Here is a 23,118-nt window from a genome sequence, read left to right as displayed (position 1 = left end):
GTCTCTCTCTCTCTTCTCCCTCTCTCTCCAACATATTCTCCATGCTTCAGGAGCAAGAAACCCTAGGGTTTCTTGCCGCCAGGGTCCCGAAAAGGCAGGAGAAGCAAGGGAGGCGCTAGCCCCTCCCTCTTTGTGCCGCCAACCCCTTTTGTCTTTCCCTCTCTTGTAGTCACCCAAACATTAGGTCCAGGATCTGAAATATCTTGCAAAGAGGTTGGTATAAGTTTCTCTCAGATCTGGAGTTGATCTGAGGTCGTTTGAGGTGCGGGTGAGATCTCCATCAACAGATCTACAGGAAAGGCTGCCAGCAGGATAGATCTGCAAGGTCTGGTTCTATCAACCTTTTTTCCTATCTAGAATGCCCCGATTCAAGATCTATGAATTGAAAAACCTTGGTCCAGGCCTGATCTAGTTGGATACCATATCTTAGATTTTTTAGAGGTGATCTTAGAGGCGTTCTTCATCTAGAATGAAAGGCTGACGAAGAAGACAGTAACCAGGCTGATTTCGTTAAGGGCCTTCAATCGAGTCCAAAAGTCTCCAGATTTGTTCGTTGCTGGTTCCGCTGCACCCAAGGTCCGTGGGAGGAGCCGGGATCGTACTCCAATAATTGATGACATCCAGACCCTAATCCTTGTTTGTGTGATCCAGTTAGGTTCAATTCCGTATGGTAATGAGACATGTCGTGATCTCATCATCAACATCATCGAAACTCCTTTCGATGGACCAGAAATCTTCTGTTTCAGACAATTAGAATGATCGATCATCAATATCATTCTAGTTGCTCCCAAAATCTACCAGTGACACCTAGCAGTATGTGGTGGCAACCCATCAGAACTGAAGATGAACCTCTTGATGCAGTTACCTGTGTGATTGAGTTCCTTTATCATGAGTCCCGATTGAATTAGGGTTAAGATGAACTCGTCAAACCCAACATCAGTCATATGAGTTAAATTGATCGATCTGAGTCCGATGTGAAACCTTTAATGGAAAACTCTTTCAATTATCATAGGACTACTACTCTCATCTATCGAGGTTGATAGATCCCATCTTGGTGCGACCTAGTTCCTACAATGAATATGCTATAGCCAACATACACCTCAGGATTTCGAATGGCTAAGAGATTGATTTATGATGTAGTCAAACTATAACACACTCAAGGTGAACTGTCGATGCACCTCAGGTCAAAGAACTAGACACACAACTGTAGCATCGAGCTAGTATTGACGAGAAGGTAGACTTCTTTATGACTGCTCGAAGTGGTCACGCTTAGTACTCTCATTCTCAATGAATACCTGTACTCTTGCTCTGGTGTCTCCACACCATAGACTTAAGACACATCTATCCTAAGAAAGCGATCGTACACCAACCTTTCTGATCGATCATCATTTTTGTGATGATCCTATGGTCAGGAGCTGTTTATGAGTTAGTTATGTAAATTCATACATTAAATTTTTAACTCTTGAAAATATGAATTTACATTCCCACTAACTCAAAGGATGTATCACAGACACAATGTACACAATATGATAGAAGAATAACCCTTTTATTCATTTATAGTCAAAATTACAAATTTGTCCTTAGATCTGTACAGGAATGTGTCAGCCGATCTGGCATCTAGGGCACACATCTAACAAGAGATATGCAAATATCCAAAGGCAGCCCGCCTCCAAACTTACACTCTTGAGTGCTCCATGGCTGTTTGCACAATGGAGGATGGATATTTTTGAACCTTTTTCCATGGCACCCAGACAGCGAAAGTTCCTCCTGGTGGTAATTGACTACTTCACCAAGTGGGTCGAAGCTGAACCTTTGGTGAAAATCACAGAAGCTAAGGTGCAGGACTTCGTTTGAAAGTCAATTGTCTGTAGGTTCGGCTTATCCAGAACTCTCATTACTGATGATGGGTGACAATTTGCTGGGGCAAGGTTTGCTAAATTTTGTGAGGACTTAAACATCTCCCATAACTTCACATCAGTAGCCCATCCGCAAGCAAACGGTGAAGCCGAGGTTACTAACAGGACTCTGTTGCAAGGAATCAAGGTGAGACTTGAAAGAGCAAAGGGAACTTGGGCAAATGAGCTTTATCATGTATTGTGGGCATATCGAACTACCCAAAGACTGCCCACAGGGGAGACCCCTTTTGCCTTAGCCTTCGAAACAGAAGCTGTAATCCTGATCGAACTCAAACTTCCATCGGCGTGAGTTGTGGCATTCGATGAGCAGCGCAGCTCGCAGGATCTCAAGGCCAACCTTGACTTATTAGAAGAAAAGTGGGAGACAGCTCAAGTTCGGATGGCTGCCTACAAGCAGAAAGTGGCCTGCTACTATAACTCTCGGGTCAAGAGCAAGGCCTTCAAGGCGGGGGACTTAGTACTTCAGCGAGCCACTGTCTCACAACCTCAGAATCAAGGGAAACTCACTCCTAATTGGGAAGGCCTGTATGAAGTCAGGGAGGTGGTTTAACCCGGAACATACTATTAAGAGCTCGGAGGAGCAGACCTTCCACGATCATGGAATTCAAAAAATCTATGAATGTATTACCGATAACTCTGCCTTAAATAAAAGTTTTTTTCATATTCGTATATCTTTTCTTTTGGTGTGGGCTTATAACAACAGGGAGTAGCTCCTTTAGACAATCGAAATTAAGCATGTCAGGAACAAGAGGAAAACCTCGTCCTGACACAAACGAAGGCCCGATTATTTTGAGACCGGATGGGGGGAGAGGCCCTTGCAACGACCCTTATGCACCCCCATAGCCATATTAGGAACAGGAGGAGAACCTCATCTTAACATAAGCAAAGTCAAAGGACCGGTTATTTAGAGATTGGATGGGGGGAGAGGCCCTTGCAATGGCTCTTATGTGCCCCCACAGCCATGTTAGGAACAGGAGGAGAACCTCGTCCTAACATGAGCAAAGTCGAAGGCCTGGTTATTTAGAGACCGGATGGGGGAGAGGCCCTTACAATGGCCCTTATGTGCCCCCACAGCCATGTTAGGAATAGGAGGAGAATCTCGTCCTAACATGAGCAAAGTCGAAGGCTTGGTTATTTAGAGATCGGATGGAGGGAGAGGCCCTTGCAACGGCTCTTATGCACCCCCACAGCCATGTTAAAAATAGGAGGAGAACCTTGTCCTAACATGAGCAAAGTCGAAGGCTCGATTATTTAGAGATCAGATGGGGGGAGAGGCTCTTGCAACGGCCCTTTTGTGCCCCCGCAGCCCTATTAGGAACAGAAGGAAGATGTCGTCCTAACATGAGCTGAAATTGATTGTGTCAGAAACAGGAGGAGAACCTCATCTTGACACAAACGAAGATCTGATCGTTTGAGACCAGATGAAGGGAGAAGCCCCTCAGCAACTTCTCTACACCACTACAATCCTGTTAGGAGCAGAAGGAAAACCCTCGCCCTAACATAAAAAAAAGAAGAAAAAGCGACGAGCTACACCAGAGATAAAAAAAAAGAATAAACTACATCCAAGGTTCAAGGGACCTCATCTCAACGAGGAAGAAAATCCTTGTCGAAAATCTCTAGTCCCTAAGGGCGAATCAATACGACGATGATCAGGAATCTTCAAACAACGTCGACATCGAATAAGACAAAAGACAAAAGAAGTTCGATAAATGACAACTTAATGCAAGAATGGACAAGGTAATGGAAAATTTTCTTTTCATTTCATTAGTAAAGTATGCGTTACAAAGCCTTTGAAGGTCAAAAAAAAAAAAGCAACAAGAAAAGAAAGGAAGACATAGAATAAAAGATAAAAAAGCTCTAAGGAAGCTCAGTTTCTTCAGACTTCGAACTCTCGGTTCCAGCCATCATCGAGGATTGCTTTAAGTACTTAACTTCTTCTTCCAGTCCCGCTTCTGGTTTCCCCTTCTGTGGGATTAGAAAGTACTTGCGGTCAAAGATGTACCACAAGCGTGGGCTCTGGGCGATCAAGGCGAAGCATGGCCAGATCTGTCTCTTCTACCCTCGCTTTCTTCGCCGACCTAGAAGTTGCAGTGCTTTTCCTCTTGTGGGCCTGGAGACTCTTTGCTAACATCCGAGCTGCATCCGCATCCATATCTGCAACGAAAGAAGATCGGCACAGCTTAGAAACAGAGCCATGAAAAAAAGGAGAGTTCTAGAACTAACCTAGACTGGTCTGAAGGATGCAGAGACACAGAGATGGGGACGACTCGAAGAATGCCTAAGGTCGAGAAGGATGCTGGGGAAGAACGAAACTTTCAGGAAGAAGGAGGGACCGAAGAAACTCCCAGGCAAAGTGAGACCCATGAAGGAGGGAGGCGGGTTTAAATAGGCGATGGGGTCTGATGCAATAATGACCACAGATTTTCTCTGACCGATCTATAACCGCCGCGTGGCCCACTCATCATGGCAGGCGGCTAAAGGTGGCTGACAACTGACAGAATCATTATTGCACCGTACTTAGAGTAATGCTCCAGCAGAAGTTTTGAAAAAATCTTTTCGGATCACCTCGATTTGAAAAGGCTCCAGCACCAGCGTACCAAACGCCAAAATATCTGAAAACAACCGAGTACGAAAATCGAGGGAGGCAACTTCGACTGTAAAAATTTTTTTGTACTTCTTTCATTCGAAATCCGAACTTGAAAGTAGGGGGACTGGTGTTAGGTATAAAATAACCCCAGTCGAAGTTCATAAAAGGCCGACCCTTTCAGGGCTCTTCCAGTTTTCGACCTTGTGTGGTGTCTTTCTGAACTCCCCCGACCGTTCGAGCTTCCATAATACCATCCAAACTCCTCCAATAATGAGCTCCTCCATTCATCTATCGGACTGTCCCAAATGCTCTCTGAACTTCACTATCAGTCGATTTTCTATAGTGATCGACTATTCTCCGAATCTCTTTCAGACTTCTTCCGGCCACGAACGACTTTACTCCGAACTTCTTCCGAACTTCGTCAATGTTCGAGCTTCTCCAACAGCAGGACTTCTGCAGTAACCAGACTCCATTCAAGTTTCTACGACGGTCGATCGCCTTTCGAATTTCATCTGAGCTAATTTCACCCAAGCTCCTACAAGAGTCGGATCCCAACCGAACTTCTACAGCGGATGGATTCCAGATGAATTTCTACAATGGATGGGCTCCACCAGTCGGATCTCTACTCCAAACTTCTATCACAAGCGGACTTCATCCGAGCTCCTACAAGAATCAGACTCTGTCCGAACTTCTACAATGGATGGATCACAGACGAACTTCTACGATGGATAGGCTCCACCGGATCTCTACTCCGAACTTCTTTCGAACCTCGTCAATGATCGAGCTTCTCCAGCAGTGGGACTTCTACAGTAAGAAGTCTCCATCCGAGCTTCCACGATAACTGATCTTCGATCGAGCTTCTACAATAAGCGGACTTCATCTAGACTCCTACGAGAGCTGGACTCCGTCTGAACTTCTACAGCAGAACCGTATCCCGGACTCCAACGTTTGACCTTCCACGGTGTCCTCAAGACTCTTCCAGCGGACGAACCTCCACAACGCCATCCGAACTCCCTGTCGGTTGACCCTCTGTCAGATTCCTCATGAAACCGGACTTCTCCAACAGAAAGTCCCCGTCCGAGCTTCTACAGTAGATGACTTTCGCCTGCAGCATCAGCGTCCAAGGCACCCGACAATAGTGGACTCATCGGCAACCTCAGAAACATCCGAGCCTCTCTTAGATTGCAGAGACAGAGAGCCATTCTGCTTCATCAGATGTTCCAGTCGAGCTTCAACCATCAGGCCCGGACTCTCTGGCAAGTCACGACAATGGCCACTATCCCACTCCACTCTTTGTGACAGATTCCACATGGCTCCACCACTCTCTGGCAAGTCACGACAATGGACACCACTCCACTCTCCATAACAAACTCCACGTGGCTCTGAACGGCCCACTGACGCCACTACTCTCTGTAACAAACTTCGCATGGCCACGAACGGCCCACTATCAGGTGGTTACAGATATCGCTGTCAATCAGTTACGCTCTCCGTCTATAAAAAGAGACCCCCAGATTCGTTCTTCTCTAAGCTCTAAACTCTATCTCAAAATTCTACTAAAACCCCATTCGAGTGCTCCATTTCTATTGAGGTAGAGTACTGACTTGAGCGTCGGAGGGTCTTGCTGGAGCACCCCCAACTCCGGTTTAGACTTTCCTTGCAGGTCCCAACGGCGGATGCGATCTCCTCAACTCCAGCTTCTCCGACATCGACAAAATTCTGCACCAACATATAATATCCTCCAACACTTCCTCCTCTAGCAGTTTTAGGAGTTCGTCCGTTCCAGTCCCACAAAATCATAGTTCCGTAGATGAACCTCATCCGATCTTTATACCAGACACCATTCCCAACTCTTTGACTCCGGACGAACTCTCACTGATTTGGATTCAATACGAAGTTCCTTCGAAGTACGAGCTGGAGCTTCTCGGGCCAACTGGCTGGGCCAGTGCCCCTCCCCCCGACTGCTTCTGCCTATACCAGGAAGCTTTCCATGTCGGTCTTCGACTTCTGCTTTCACTTTTTGTTATTACTCTTTTTCACTTCTTAGATATTTCTTTAGTTTCTGTAGCACCGAACTCCTTTAGATTTTTTATAGGATTTCTTTCCCTCTGTAGTTTAGCTGAAGTTCTGCCAATCTTTTCTTTGTTTAGAAATTTCTATACCTTCAAGCGTCACCCCTCAACAAAGGACTGATGGTACTTCTCCCTCTAATTCGGTAGAAAGGGGTTGCTGAAAGGTGTCCCCTCTTCTATCCACAATTGAAAAGAGAGGTATTTCTACGTCCGATACCCGACCTTGGAGCTGGGGTTGCCCCCTTAGGGCTCCCTGAGGGATTCTGTCCGTCGGGCTTCTAGCCTGAGACAGGATGACCTTGAAGCCTCCAATAAACTCGAGGCTTATCCAGCTCCTCTTCTCTCCGACCTCCTGAAGAAACAACTCTTATTTAACGTCGGCCTAAGCACTCTCAACCCTACTAGTATATATATATTTTTTATCATTCGCTGCTTCCTCTTTCTTCTTGTTCTTTTTCTAAGCTGTGTCGATCTTCTTTCATTGTAGATATGGATGCTGACGTAGCTCGAATGCTTGCCCAAGGTCTCAAGACCCACAAAAGGAAAGGTGCCACATCCTCGGAGGTGGTGAAGAGGACAAGGATAGAAGAGACTAGCTCGATCGTGCCTACCCAGGCAGCCATTGCTATTGACGCCCCCTCCGACGTCGAGCTCGCAATCCCCCGGGCCTTTTCAAGAAGCCCTCCGATCGAGGTTTCCACTCTAGAGGCTCGGCCTGAGGAGGAATCGGAGGCCGAACGGAGGAGGAGAAAGAAGACATTGGCCCACAAGAGCCGCAACAGCAGGGCTGCCATCGAGGGGGCCGACGGCTTCGAAGAAGATTCGGAGAAGAATCCCTTCAATAATAGGGATTTAATAAAAAGGTTGGTCGACGGGTGCGTCCTGACTTCTCGACGAGCTTGGGCGGCACCTCCTTAGGCTCGTGGTGTGGAAAGACACCGTCGTGCTTCGCCTTGATCGTCCAGAGCCCACGCTTGTGGTACATCTTCGGCTGCGAGTACTTCTTGATCTCGTGGATGAGCTCGAGATTCCAGCTCGAAGCCCTCGGTTTCCTTGGTTCCATGGAGAGCGAAGGAAGAGAGGAGGGGAAGAAACCCTAGAAATGGAGGGACGAAGGCCGGAGAAGCAAAATCCTTTAAGGGAGACTGGAAGAAGTTGAGAACTTAAAGCAATCCCTGATGATGGCTGGAATCAAGAGTTTGAAGTCGAAAGAAGCTGAGCTTCCCTAGAGCCTCTTTTACCTTTTGTTCTTTCATGTATTCTTTTCTTTTCTTGTTGTTGTTTTTTTTTTTTTTGGCCTTCAAAGGCTTTGTAACGCTTACTTTACTAATGAAATGAAAATTTTTTTTTTCATCACCTTGTATAATATTGCTCTGAGTTGTCGTTTATCGAACCGCTCTTGTCTTTTGTCTTATTCGACGTCGATGTTGTTTGAAAATTTTTTATCATCGCTGTGTTGACTCGCCCTTTTTGTTCATGATCGAAGGTCTTTTTGAGGCCATTAAAGTTTAACGCTTTCTCCCGATGTTTGAGCTTGGGGTCCGAACTTCTCGTTACTTTGAAGAGGTCTATTTTCTTCCTGCTAGTGTTGGGTTCCCCCTTAGAGACTGAGGATTTTTGACAAAGGTTTTCTTCCTCGTTGAGATGAGGTCCCTTGAGTCTTAGATGTAGTTCATTTTTTTCTTATCTCTAGTGTAGCTTGTCGCTTTTTCTTTTTCTCTCTCCCTTTCTTTATGTTAGGGCGAGGGTTTTTCTTCTACTCCTAACGAGATTGTAGGGGTGTAGAGGAGCTGCTGAGGGACTTTTTTCCTCATCCGATCTCAAACGATGAGATCTTCGTTTGTGTCAGGATGAGGTTCTCCTCCTATTCCTGATATAATCAATTTCTGCTCATGTTAGGATGAGATTTTTCACCTGTTCCTAACAGGACCGTGGGGGCACATAATGGCCGTTGCAAGGGCCTCTCCCCCCATCCGGTCTCTAAATAATCAAACTTTTGACCTTGCTCATGTTAGGACAAGGTTCTCCTCCTGTTCCTATCATGGCTGTGGGGGTGCATAAGGGTCGTTGCAAGGGTCTCTCCCCCCATCCGGTCTCTAAATAATCGGGCCTTCGACTTTGCTCATGTTAGGATGAGATTCTCCTCCTGTTCTTAAAATGGCTGTGGGGGTGCATAAGGGCCGTTGCAAGGGCCTCTCCCCCCATCCGATCTTCAAATAACCGGGCCTTCGACTTTGCTTATGTTAGGATGAGGTTCTCCTCCTATTCCTAACATGGCTGTGGGGACGCATTAAGGCCGTTGTAAGGGCCTCTCCCCCCATCCGATCTCTAAATAATCGGACCTTCGACTTTGCTCATGTTAGGATGAGGTTCTCCTCCTGTTCCTAACATGACTATGGGGGCGCATAAGGGCCGTTGCAAGGGCCTCTCTCCTCATCTGGTCTCTAAATAATCAGGTCTTTGACTTTGCTCATGTTAGGAAGAGGTTTTTCTTCTGTTCCTAACATGGCTGTGGGGGCGCATTAGGACCGTTGTAAGGGCCTCTCTCCCCATCCGATCTCTAAATAATTGGGCCTTCGTTTGTGTCAGGATCAGATTCTCCTCTTATTCCTGACACACTTAATTTCGATTGTCTAAAGGAGCTACTCCCTGTCGTTATAAGCTCATGCCAAAAGAAAAGATATGTGAATATGAAACTTTTATTTAAGGCAAAGTTATCGGTAATACATTCGTAGATTTTTCGAATTCCATGGTTGTGGAAGGTCTGCTCCTTCGAGTTCTTTTAGATAGTATGTTTTGGGCTGGACTACTTTTTTGACCTCATACGGGCCTTCCCAGTTCGGGGTGAGTTTCCCTTGGTTCTGAGGTTGTGACACAATGGCTCGCCGAAGTACTAAGTCCCCCGCTCTGAAGGCTTTGCTCTTGACCCGAGAGTTGTAGTAGCGGATTGCTTTCTGCTTGTAGGCGGCCATCCGAACTTGAGCTATCTTCCACTTTTCTTCTAACAAGTCGAGGTTGGCCTTGAGATCCTGTGAGTTGTGCTGCTCGTCGAATGCCACAACTCGCACCGATGGAAGCTTGAGTTCGATCGGGATCATGGCTTCTGTTTCAAAGGCTAAGGCAAAGGAGATCTCCCCTATGGGCAGTCTTTGGGTAGTTCGGTATGCCCATAACACATGATAAAGCTCATCTGTCCAAGTTCTCTTTGCTTTTTCAAGTTTCGCCTTGATTCCTTGCAACAGAGTCCTGTTTGTAATCTCGACTTCACTGTTTGCCTGCGGATGGGCTACTGATGTGAAGTTATGGGAGATGTTTAAGTCCTCACAAAATTCAGCAAACCTTGCTCCAGCAAATTATCACTAATTATCAGTAATGAGAGTTCTGGGTAAGCCGAACCTACAGACGAATGACTTCCAGACGAAGTCCTGCACTTTAGCTTCTGTGATTTTCGCCAAAGGTTCAGCTTCGACCCACTTGGTGAAATAATCAATTGCCACCAGGAGGAACTTTCACTGCCTGGATGCCATGGAAAAAGGTCCGAGGATATCCATCCCCCATTGTGCAAATGGCCATGGGGCACTCAAGGGTGTAAGTTCAGAGGTGGGTTGCCTTTGGATATTTGCATATCTCTAACACCGATCACACCTTCTAACATATTTGATGGAGTCGTGGTACATTGTAGGCCAGTAATAACTTTGTCGGAGCAGTTTGTGAGATAAAGATCTGGCCCCCAAGTGACTTCCGCAGACTCCCTCATGTACCTCCCACAAGATGAAGTCAGCTTCAGAATGCCGGAGATATTTCAGGAGGGATAAAGAGTACGACCTCTTGTACAGCTTGCCTTCATAAAGGATGTATCGGGAGGCCTGGTTCCTAAGCTTTCGAGCTTCTTTTGCATCCTGAGGAAGAACTCCGTCCTTGAGGTATGCAACTAGTGGGTCAATCCAGCTGGGTTCATGGCTGATCTCCATCATAAGCTACGATTCTTCCATACTTGGATACTTCAGAACTTCGAAAAAGACTTCCTTGGGTAGTTCAGCTGGAGCCAGTGTAGCCAACCTGGAGAGAAGATTGGCCCTAGTATTTTCTGCTCTTGAAATCTGCCTGATGTCAAAGTTGCCAAAGGCGGGGATGATCTCTTTTACCTTTTTGAGATACTTGGCCATACTGTCCTCCCGAGCTTCATAGTTTTTGCTGACTTATCTCACTACCAATTGGGAGTCGCTGTAGACTTGGAGCCGATCTACTTCTAACTCTTTGACGATCCTCAGTCCTGCAATCAGAGCTTCATATTCTACTCCATTATTTGTCGCAGAAAATTCGAAGCACAGTGCGTACTCTGCAATAATTCTTTTCGGATTGACCAAGATCAGGCCCGTGCCTACACCTGACATGTTGGAGGAACCATCCACGTAGAGGGCCCAAAAACCATCAGGGAGATCTGTTCTTTCTTCAGGGGAGTTCGGCTGGAGCCTTGGGTTGTCAACTTCACCTCGTTCAAGTTCGGCCTCTTCTGGAATAGTGCATTCCACTATGAAGTCTGCTAATATCTGGGCTTTTATCATCGGTCAAGGTCGATAGTTGATGTCGAATTCTATGAGCTCGACTGTCCATTTCGTTATCCTTCCGAAAGTATCCGCTCGATGCAGAATCGCCTTAATCGGCTGGTCGGTGAGCAGTGTTATGGTGTGCCCTTGAAAGTAAGGTCGGAGCCTTCGAGCTGCAATCAACAAGGCGTAAGTTAGTTTGTCTAACTTAGTATACCTGGTTTCAGCATCTATCAATACTCGACTTATGTAGTAGATCGGCCGTTGAATTTTTGCTTCTTCCTTAACCAGAACTGCTGTGAGAGCCATAGGAGAGACCGTCAGGTACAAGAACAACTCCTCTTTGGGTTCGAGCTTTGCCAATAGTGGAGGTGAGCTGAGGTAGCTTTTTAATTCTTCGAATGCTTGTTGACATTCAGTGGTCCAATAGAAGTTCTTCGACTGCTTGAGAGTCTGAAAGAAAGGTAGGCACCGTTCGACCAACCTTGAGACGAAGCGATTCAGAGCTGCTACTCTCCCAGTAAGATGCTGAACTTCCTTTATTGACTTCGGGACGGTCATTTCCTGCATGGCATGAATCTTTTTCGGATTTGCTTTGATCTCGTGCCCTGATACCATAAAGTTCAAGAATTTTTCTGAGGTCACTTTAAAAGTGCACTTGGCTGGGTTCAGCTTCATCTTGTATTTTCGGAGGGCGCTGAAGGTCTCCTCAAGGTCGGCGACATGGCTCGTTGAGGATTTGCTTTTTACAAGCATGTCATCCATGAAGACCTCTATGTTGCGATCAATCTGCTCTTTGAAGATCTTGTTCACCAGTCGTTGATAGGTCGCCCCTACATTTTTTAGGCCAAAAGGCATGACCCTGTAACAATAAAGACCACGGTTAGTAATAAAAGTAGTTTTTTCTTCATCCTCCGGTGCCATCCTGATTTGGTTGTAGCCAAAAAATGCATCCATGAAAGTGAGAAGCTCATGGCCCAAGGTCGCATCCACTAATTGGTCAATTCTGTACAGAGGGTAACTGTCCTTCGGGCAGGCTTTGTTCAGCTTTTTGAAATGTATACACATCCTCCACTTGCCGTTCGCCTTCTTGACGAGAACCACATTGGAGACCCAGTTCAGGTAGTTGACTTCTCTGATGAACCTGACTTTCAGGAGTTTATCAACTTTTTCAGCTTTTGCTTTCTGTCTTTTCGATGCATGATCTCGAATTTTTTCTTTCATTGGTCGATGTTTGGGATCAACAGCTAGACGGTGTTCCATGACTTTCGCATCAATCCCCGGCATGTCCGTCGGAACCCAAGCGAAAACATCTGCATTTTTTTATAGAAAATTGATGAGCTGTGTCCGTACCTCTTCTCCCATATTGGAGCCGATCTTTACCACATGCTCCTCATTCCCATCATTCAAAGGAATTGAGAAAAGATCTTCGATTGGCTCACCCCATTCTTCAGCAAGGTCGTCGCGGGTGTCTAATCCATCAATCGGACAGGGATAAGACTAACCATTTCTTTGTAGGGCTATGTTATAGTAGTGTCTTGCCAGGACTTGATCTCCTCTGACCTCTCCGACCCCTTGGCTAGTAAGAAATTTCAACATTAAATGGTAGGTCGATACCACAGCTCAGAGGGCGTTGAGGCCGGGTCGGCCGAGTATTGCGTTGTAGGTAGACGGTGCCCTTACTACCAGAAAATCCACTTGCACTCTTGATTGCTTTGGGTACCGACCTGCAACTATGGTTAAAGTTATTACTCCTTCCACCAGCACAGCATCGCCAGTGAACCCCACCAACGGGGAGCTTATCGGCCCTAATCGACCATCCAGAATCGATATTTTTGAGACTGCATCATAAAACAAAATATCAGCAGAGCTTCCATTATCAACAAGAATGCGGCGTACATCATAGTTAGCAATATTTAAAGAAACTACAACCACATCATTATGGAGGAATTGAATCTCCTTGGCATCTTCTTCAGTAAAGGTTATAGATTCTTTAGTCCTCTGCCGCTTGGACCGTCCGACCGATCCACTGGCTGCTCCCCGTCGGGGTCCTCCAGAGATGGTGTTGATGATCTCGATTGGAGGTCGATCTTCAGGCTGTTCTTCCCTCTTTGGTGGCTCTGGATGTGGTAAGGCCCTCGGTTGATCCTCCCTACCTTCAAGTCGACGTCGGATGAATCTGTCAAGCCGACCTCATCTGATGAGCTCTTCGATCTCGTCTCAGAGCTGAAAACACTCCTCCGTGTCGTGGCTGTGGTCACGATGATAGAGGTAGAACTTATTAGGATTGTGCTTTTCGGGGTGTGTGTGCATCCTTTTCGGTCTTGGTAGCTGCTCCTTGATCTCCATCAGTACTTGGGCTTTTAGAGCATTGAGAGGGGCATAGCTGTGGAATCTTCCTGGGGGAGAGCTCCATCAAACTTTGCGGTCCGGGCTCCTCTGCCTACGAGCTCGGGGAGGAGTTCGGACATGCTTGTGTCCGAAGGGAGTTCGAGAACGTGGCTGAGCTTCACTCGGTCCTTTTTCAATTGTGGGCTTGCTGGAGTCACCCGCCTGTCGCTCCTTCGTGGCCTTCTCATCCTTCAGCTTGAAGGCTTCCTCTGCTCGGGCATATCCTTCGGCCCGAGCCAACAAATCAGCAAAGTCCCTGGGATACTTCTTTTCCAGGGAAAACAGAAGATTGTTCTTTTGAAGACCGCTCTTCAGAATGGCTATTGCAACTGATTGGTCCAAGTTTCGGACCTCCAATGCAGCGGCGTTAAAATGGTTGACGTAAGTTCGGATGGATTCTCCCTCTTTTTGCTTGATATTGATGAGAGACTCTGAACCTCTCTGAGGATGCTGACTGCTGATGAAATGAACCGCAAACTGATGGCTCATCTGATCAAAGGAGAAAATAGTACCCAACTTCAGTGTCGAGTACCAATTTCTTGCTGCTCCCTTCAAGGTAGATGGGAAAGCTCAGCACAAGATGGCATCTGATGCGCCATGGAACAGCATCATTGTCCGAAAGGCCTCCAGGTGGTCAACCGGATCTGAGGTCCTGTCGTAGCTCTCAAATTGAGAGAGCTTGAAATTTGGTAGGATCAGTTCCTGCATAATCATTTGAGAGAAAGGAGGGTCAGTACAGATATCCTCACCGTAAGCAGGGAGAGTATGGCAGAGCTCTTCGATCCGTCGGTTCATCTCCTGGAATCTTTGATCCAGGAGATCCTCTCGACTGTGAGTCTCGAGGGTCTTTTGACAGAATGGAGGTAGGGACCCTCTGGGGGTGGAATCATGATCGGACAGAGGGCTCTCCGCCCTCTGCTTCTCCTTTTCGAGGAAGACAGGGCGACTGGTCCAAGTGGCCCGCCCGATCGTCGGATTCTAGAACTCCGACGATGCTCTTTCCAACCGCACAGATGCCTGCGGCTACTGCTGCTGCTGCTGCATGGCCTGCACTGCTTCAGTGAGGCCCCTAACTTACTGAACCAGTAAGTCAAACTGCTCCATGTCGATTGTCGTTGTCGGAGGAGGAGGAGCCTGAGAAACTGGAGATGAGGTCAGAGCTTGCGGATCTCGCTGAGATCTGACCACAGAGGTCATAGATCACTTGGTGGATGCTTTTCGGGGAGGCATCAGGTGGGGATCTAGAAGGAGAAGAGAAAGAAGATGTCGAAGAAGATGACCGAAGACAGTCCCGTTGAGTACTCCTTTAAGAACAAGGATCCTGCGAAGACACAATCCTTCCTCTAGTGCCAATTCTATTGGTACAAAATTTCACCGACACCGGAGAAGCTGGAGTCGAGGGGATCGTGGCCGCCGCTAGGATCTACAAGGAAAGTCTAAACCGGAGTTGGGGGTGCTCCGGCAAGACCCTCCGATGCTCAAGTCAGTACTCTGCCTCAACAGAAATGGAGCACTCGAATGAGATTTTAGCAGAGTTTCAAGATAGAGTTTAGAGCTTAGAGAAGAACATATCTGGAGGTCTCTTTTATAGATGGGAGAGCGTAACTGATTGACAGTGACATCCGTAACTGCCTGATATTGGGCCGTTCGGGGCCACACAGAGTTTGTTACGGAGAGTAGTGGCATCAGTGGGCCGTTCAGGGCCACATGGAGTTTGTTATGAAGAGTGGAGTGGTGTCCGTTATCGCGACATGTCAGAGAGTGGTGGGGCCATGTAGAATTTGTTACAGAGAGTGGAGTGGTGTCCGTTGTCATGACTTGCCAGAGAGTTCGGGCTGGATGGCTGAAGCTCGATTGAGACGTCTGGTGGAGCAGAATGGCTCTCTGTCTCAGTAATCTAAGAGAAGCTTGGATATTTTCGAGGTTGCTGACGAGTCCACAGTTATGGGGTGCCTTAGGCATTGATGCTGCAGGCGAAAGTCATCTGCTATAGAAGCTCGGACGGAAACTTTCTGTTGGAGAAGTCTGGTAGGAGTCTGATTGCTAGAGAAGTCCGTCTGAAATTTGCCTGATGTGGAAGCTCGTCTGAAGATTGTCCATCGGAGAGATCCGATTTCATGAGAAATCCGACAGAGGGTCGACCGACAGTGGAGTTCGGATGGCATTGTGGAGGTTCATCCGCTGGAGGAGTCTTGAGGACACTATGGAAGGTCGAACATTGGAGGAGTCCGGGATTCAATTCTGTTGTAGATGTTCAGACAGAGATCAGTTGCCATGAAAGCTCGGATGAAGACTTCTTATTGTAGAAGCTCGGATGAAATTCGGAAGGCGGTCGACCACCGTAGAAACTTGGATGGAGTCTAGTTACTGTAGAAGTCCCACTACTGGAGAAGCTCGGTCATTGACAAAGTTCGGAAGAAGTTTGGGATAGAGATCCGACTGATGGAGCCCATCCGTTGTAGAAGTTCGTTTGGGATCCATCCACTGTAGAAGTTCGGACGGAGTCCGGCTCTTGTAGGAGCTCGGATGAAGTCCGCTTGCAATAGAAGTTTGGAGTAGAGTCGATCGTGGCTGGAAGAAGTCTGGAAGAGATTCGGAGAATAGTCGATCACTGTAGAAAATCGACTGATAGTGAAGCTCAGAGAGCATTTGGAGCAGTCCGGATGGCATGGTAGGAGTTCGTTCGTTGGAGGAATCTGGAGGACACTGTGGAATGTCGACTGCTGGGGGAGTCCGGATGGTACTATGGAAGCTCGGACAGTCGGGGGAGTTCAAAAAGATGCCGCACAAGGTCGGAAGCTGAAAGAGCCCTGGGAGGGTCGGCCTTTTATGAACTTCGACTGGGGTTATTTTATACCCAACACTAAGAAACCCTAGAGACCTCTCTTTAAATATGACATATGCCCTGAAACATATTAGGAACCCTGTCATCTTAAAAATGTAGATCCTTATCTCATAAGAATCCTCTATCTTTTAAATATAATTTATATCAAATAAAATCAGATATAAAAGATAATTAATTAGTCTTTTTAAGCATGTACAACAGCCATCCATGAAATACATGACAGGTGTTAGGACGCCAACTCTTGGCGCCCCACAAAGGGATCTCCAGCCATAAGAGATGGGGCATGGACCCCACCCTCTCTCCTTCACACTATGACACATAAGAGGGGGTGGGCCCCTCTAGGATATGGCGCTCAATAATTTTCAAAAAGAAAAAATTACGCCACACATTCTTTCATCTATTCCACATGCATACTTAGAGATAATTAGGAGATATGGAAGAGATAATGTTAGGATAATTATACCAACTAATTGACTTAATTAAATTCTTTTGGACTTATAATTAAGAGTCTAATTAAACCCAAATAAATTTAAGTTAGGTTCAAAGCTATGGACTTGATCAAATCAAAGTCCTAAGAAGAATTAGGTTTAACCATGTACTAGCATGATTCTCATAAACTTAATAGAGTTTCAAATAAACTTTAACCCAATTGAAACTTCATAAGTCTAATTGGCAAATTCGAGATTAAATCCCTTAATGTGTGACCTCATAGGTTCTATTCTATCTGATAGTGAGATATATTATGATCTCTATCATAATATCATCGAAACTCTTTTTGATGGATTGAAATATTTTCAATTCTACCCTTTGACGACCATTAATCATCAAGATGACGTCCGATGAGTCTCACAATCCATCAGTGACACCTAGCAGTATGTAGTGGTGACTCAGTAGAATGAAAATATGAACCCCTAAGTATAGTTATCGTATGATTTAATCCTTTTATCGTGAGTTCCGACTTGATGGAGGTCAAGGAGAGCTCGTCAAACCCCATCGTCAGTCTTATGTAAGATTGGCTCGACTCGAGTTTATTTGTGAATCTCATGGAAACTCTTTTTCGGTATTCATACTTGCTTTGACCAAAGACTTTCTGAACTCAATCTCGTAAATCACATAGGACTTCTTCTTTTCTACCAAAATCAATAAATTTTATCTAGGTGCATCCTACTCCAAATAGCAAACCTGAACCTACTGAAGCCAACATATACAGTAAGGATCCGAATGACTAGGGACCAAGAGAATGTGTAGTCAAACTCAGTAGCTTTGCATTGAATAGCCAATATCACTGTAGGTCAAAGGACCATTCATACCACTGCGGCATCGAGAGGATCACTAACGAGTGAGTAGACATCCATGTAGTTCTCGTGTTGGTCATGCTCAGTGTAAGTTGTTCTCTAACAACTGTTGTGATCCAGATGGTGTGGCCAAGGTCCAGGGAACTAAGGCTAAGGCCAAGGTCCATCATTCATGAGGGCTTCATGGAGACTCTAGGGCTAGTTGGGCCCTAGGTTGAAAGGCGTGGGCCTTTCGGGTTCTTGAGGTCTAGGTTATGTGGGCCTCAACGGACCAACTCTTTATGGGCCAGGTCTAGGCCCAGGAGAGGTGAGATTAGGTCAAGTCATGGGTGTATATGGGCTTGGGTTAACCTAATCTCCCATAGAGTTGGTCAAGGGAGTTTTGGGTTTGGGTCACTTGACCCGATGTTTATATATACATGTACTTGTATAGGTTTGATGAAGCCAAGAAAATAGATGACTCTTTCTTCCAAGTCTCTCTCTCTCTTCTCCCCCTCTCTCCAGTAATCTTCCATGCACCAGGAGCAAGAAACCCTAGGGTTTCTTGCCGCCAGTCCATAAAAGGAAAGAAAGAAAGGGAGGCGCTAGCCCCTTCCCCCTTGCAGCCGCCTACCAGATCTGCTCTCTCCCTCTTGCAGGTACCCAAACATCAGGTCCAAAACTTGAAATCTCTTGAGAAGAGGTTGGTACAAGTGCCTCTCAGATCTGGAGTTGATCTGAGGTCGTTTGAGGTGCGGGTGAGATCTCCATCAACAGATCTACAAAAAGGCTGCAGCAGGACAGATCTGCGAGGTCTGTCTCCATCTATCTTCTTTCCTATCTAAAATGTCCTAATTTGAGATCTATGAATTGGAAGACCTTGGTCCAAGTTTGTTCTAATTGGGTACCAGATCTTGGATTTTTTAGAGGTGGTTTCAAAGTCATTCTTCATCTGGAACGAAAGGCTGACGAAGAAGACAGCAACCAGGCTGATTTCATCAAGGGCCTTAGATCGTGTCCAAAAGTCTCCAGATCTATTCGTTGCTGGTTCTGCTACACCCAAGGTCTGTGGGAGGAGCCAGGATCATGCTCTAACAATTGGTATCAGAGCCACAGTGGTGAGGAAGCGGTTCCAAGTGCGAGAAGTTGAAGATCCCAAGTGCTAAAAATTTTCAGCAAGGTACCATCAAGGTATATTCTACACTTCTTGATTTTATATTGCTTGTTTGGCTTGGATCTAGTCATGGGCAATAATATGAAGGTCGAGTTTGAGAAGTTTGATGGCAAGGGAAATTTTTCCATTTGAAAAATTCGGATGGAGGATCTTCTGATGCAAGCAGATCTGGATCAGGCTTTGGATGAGAAGCCTGAGGGAATGACAGATAGACAGTGGGCATCATTGGAGAAGAAAGCATGCTCGGTGATCAGAGAATGTTTAGCGGATGCGGCGTTGTATTCGGTGCTGGAAGAAAAGACCCTGAAGGGTCTTTGGTCAAAGTTGCACATCATGTACATGGGAAAGAATATGTGCAACAAGCTGATGCTGAAGAAGAGGTTGTACAGTCTTCGGATGCAGGAGGGATTTGATGTGATTGGCCATATTCAGAGGTTCGACCAGTTGTGCATGGAGTTGGTGAATATCGAGGTGAAGCTGGATGAGGAGGACAAGCCTCTATTGCTTCTATGTTTGCTGCCCGGATCATATGATTCTTTGGTGACTACACTGCTCTACGACAAGGAGACCCTGGAGTATGAGGACATGGTCTCGGTGCTGAGGTCGAATGAGCAGAGGGAAAAGTTGACCAGAGATCGGGCTCCCCAGGAGGTTTTGGTAGTAGGGGAGAGGACAGGTAGAGGCAGAGGCAGAAGCAAGTCCAGAGGGTGGTCCAAGTCTAGGAAGGGAAAGAAAGAGGTGAAATGCTTCAAGTGCAATGAGTTCGGGCACTTCAAGCGAGAATGTCCACTATGGAAGAGTAAGAAGGGAGAAACAAGTGGCTCAGAATCAGTGAGTGCACTTGCTGGGCAGTAGGTGGAGGATGATCTACTTGTGGTATCAGATGGTCACAGGCATTACACAGAGGAGTGGACACTGGACTCTGCATGCTCACATCACTACACACCACACAGGTCTTGGTTTGCGACATACACCAAGACAGATGAGGGATCAGTGACTCTAGGGGACAATCATCCTTGCGAGGTGGCTGGGATAGGGACAGTCAGGGTGAGGATGTTTGATGGGATTGTGAGGACATTGACAAATGTAAAGCACGTCCCAGAGCTGGAAAAGAATCTGGTGTCACTAGGCTACTTGGAGTGCAGTGGATACAGCTTCAGCAGTAGAGCTAGAAGCAGAGTACTGAACATCTCCAATGGAGCTATGGTGGTGATGAGAGGCAGGAGGTTGGACAATAACCTCTATCGCATGGAGGGGTCTGTGGTGACCGGAGAGTCTGATGCAGCAGCTGCAACACAGGACCAGCAGGGGGCTTACAGGATGTGGCACTACCGCCTAGGCCACATGGGTGACAAGGGACTGAGGGAGTTGAGCAGGAGAGGACTCATCTCTGATCTGGAGGATGGTGCTACAGGAGAGATCTGTGAGCCTTGCCAGATGGGAAAGCAGAGGAGAGTTCAGTTCAACATCAGTACAGCCCACAGTGCAGCCCCTCTGGAGTTAGTACACACGGATGTGTGGGGACCAGCCCCAGTTTTAGCTAGGAATGGGGCCAGATGCTTCATGACCCTGATTGATGATTTCTTAAGGAAGCTCTGGATTTACTTCATGAGAGAGAAGTCAGAGGTCTTCACTAAGTTCAAGATCTGCAGAGCTGAGGTGGAGAAGGAGCAGGGGAGGAGAGTGAAATGTCTGAGGTCAGACAATGGTGGGGAGTACACCAGTGGAGAGTTCCAGGACTACTGTGAGGAGTGTGGGATCAGGAGACACTTTTCAGTTAGGGGTACTCCACAGCAGAATGGGGTGGCCGAGAGGATGAACAGAACACTTTTGGAAAAGGCACGATGCATGAGGCTGCAGACAGGGCTTCCAAAGGAGTTCTGGGTTGACACAGTTGACGCAGCGGGTTACTTGGTCAATCGGTCACCTCACACCAGGTTGGATGGCAGGCTTCCAGAGGAGGTGTGATTTGGGAGGACAGTTGGGCTGGGCCATCTACGAGTATTTGGGTGCACGACCTATGTGCACATTGGAGCTAGTGAGAGAAGCAAGCTAGATGCCAGATTACATAAGGCGGTGTTTCTAGGCTATCCATGAGGAGTCAAGGGATACAGGCTGTGGGAACCCTTGTAAAAGAAGGTCATCATTAGTTGGGATGTGACTTTGATGAGGAGTCAGTCCTACGGAGGTGAGCAAGCATGGAGGAGCAGCAGGAGTAGGAGGAGGTCCAGCAGGGCACTGCTGGACAGCTTACCTCTTTTATTTTGCCTCTTGCTGGTACTACGGGAGGACATGACATTCAGGTGGAGAACCTACCTAAGGTGTCTCCACAGGTGGAGAGGACTCAGACGGATGATCGAGGTGGAGAGGTCTAGCAGGAGCGAGCTGGATCGAAGACTGATATCGGTGTTGCCCTACACAAGCCCAAGAGGACCATCAGGCAACCGGACCGATATGGCTTCGAGGAGATGCTGTCATATGCCCTGGTGACAGTGAATGGAGACCCATATATGTATCAGGAGGCTATTGAAAGCCAGGACAGAGAGCGGTGGGTCCAGGTGATGTCCGAGGAGATGCAGTCTCTCCACAAGAACCAGATGTGGCGATTGGTGCAGTTGCCACAGGGGAAGAGGCCCATTGGCTGTAAATGGGTCTACAATCGCAAGGAAGGGCCTTCAGAGCAGGGAGGTATTAGATTCAAGGCGAGGTTAGTGGCCAAGGGATACTCCCAGATGGAAGGCATCGACTGCAGCGAGGTCTTCTCTCCCGTCGTCAGACACACTTCCATCAGAGTGTTGCTGAACATCGTAGCAGCTCAAAATTTAAAGCTGGAGCAGATGGATGTTAAGACGGTGTTCCTCCATGGGCATTTGGAAGAGAGGATTTACATGGAGCAGCCACCTGGTTTCAGGGATCCAGGATCAGAGGGAAAGGTTTGTTTGTTGCAGAAGTCGCTGTACGGACTGAAGCAGTCGCTGAGGCAATGGTACAAGCAGTTTGACTCCTATGTGCGTAGCATTAGACTTTTCAGGTGCGAGTTTGATCCCTGTGTTTATGTTCAATCTCTTGAGGATGGTTCTAGGCTGTTCCTACTCTTGTATGTTGATGACATGCTTATAGCATGCAAGAGTAGGAAGGTTTTGCAGGATCTGAAGGCATCCTTATCTCGAAAGTTTGAGATGAAGGATTTGGGCCCTGCAAGGAAGATCTTAGGCATAGAGATTTTTAGAGACCGAGCTCGGAGGATGCTGCATCTATCTCAGGGGGGCTACATACAGAAGGTCTTTGAGAGATTCAGGATGAAGGGAGCAAAGCTGGCAGAGCTACCACTTGCCGGTCATTTCAGACTCTCGAAGACCATGGCACCACAGACTGAGGTGGAGGCTCAAGAGATGGAGAAGGTGCCTTATGCTTCAGGAGTTAGGAGCTTGATGTATGCGATGGTCTGTTGTAGGCCAGACATCGCTCATGCAGTGAGTCAGGTTAGCAGGTTCATGGCGCAGTTTGCAGGGAGCATTGGAGAGCTCTGAAGTGGATACTCAGATACCTGATGGGTTTCAGTTGGAGTTGGCATCTGCTATGGACAGTGAGGAGGTGCAGTAGGATACTCTGACATGTCCAGGGAGGCTCAAGGGCTGATTGGCAATTATGTAGATGCAAAACTTTGGTGGAGATGTGGATACCCTGAGGTCTACGACAGGCTTCATCTTTAGCCTGTATGGAGGTCCTATTTCTTGGAGATCGAGTCTGCAGCCTATCACGGCCCTATCCACTACAGAGGAGAGTACATTGGGCTGACAGAAGCAGCTAAGGAGGCAATTTGGCTGAAGGATTTGTTGACAGAGATGGCCTTACTCAGGAGAGCCATTAGAGTACACTGTGACAGCCAGAGTGCACTTCTATTAGCACAGAACTCAGTCTTATCATGCAAGGACAAAGCACATCGATATTCGATATCATCGGATCAGAGAGCTTGTGGAGGATGGTGAGGTGTTGCTGGTAAAGGTACACACCAAAGGAGAACCCAACTGATGCACTACGAAGGTACTTCCATGGGACAGCTTTCAGAGGTGTGTTGAGCTAATTCGGCTGATGGACAGAGTGGAGCTGGTTGAGCCTTGGGACACCAAGGTGGAGATTGTTGTGATCCAGGTGGTGTGCCAAGGCCCAGGGACCAAGGCTAAGGCCAAGGTCCATCATTTCATGAGGGCTTCATGGAGACTCTAGGGCTAGTTGGGCCCTAGTTGAAAGGCTGTGGGCCTTTCGGGTTCTTGAGGTCTAGTTATGTAGGTCTCAAGGGACCAACTCTTTATGG

This window comes from Elaeis guineensis, chromosome 12 (genome assembly GCF_000442705.2).
Source record: "Elaeis guineensis isolate ETL-2024a chromosome 12, EG11, whole genome shotgun sequence".
Classification (NCBI taxonomy): Eukaryota; Viridiplantae; Streptophyta; class Magnoliopsida; order Arecales; family Arecaceae; genus Elaeis; species Elaeis guineensis.
Note: the sequence above shows the minus strand (reverse complement) of the source record.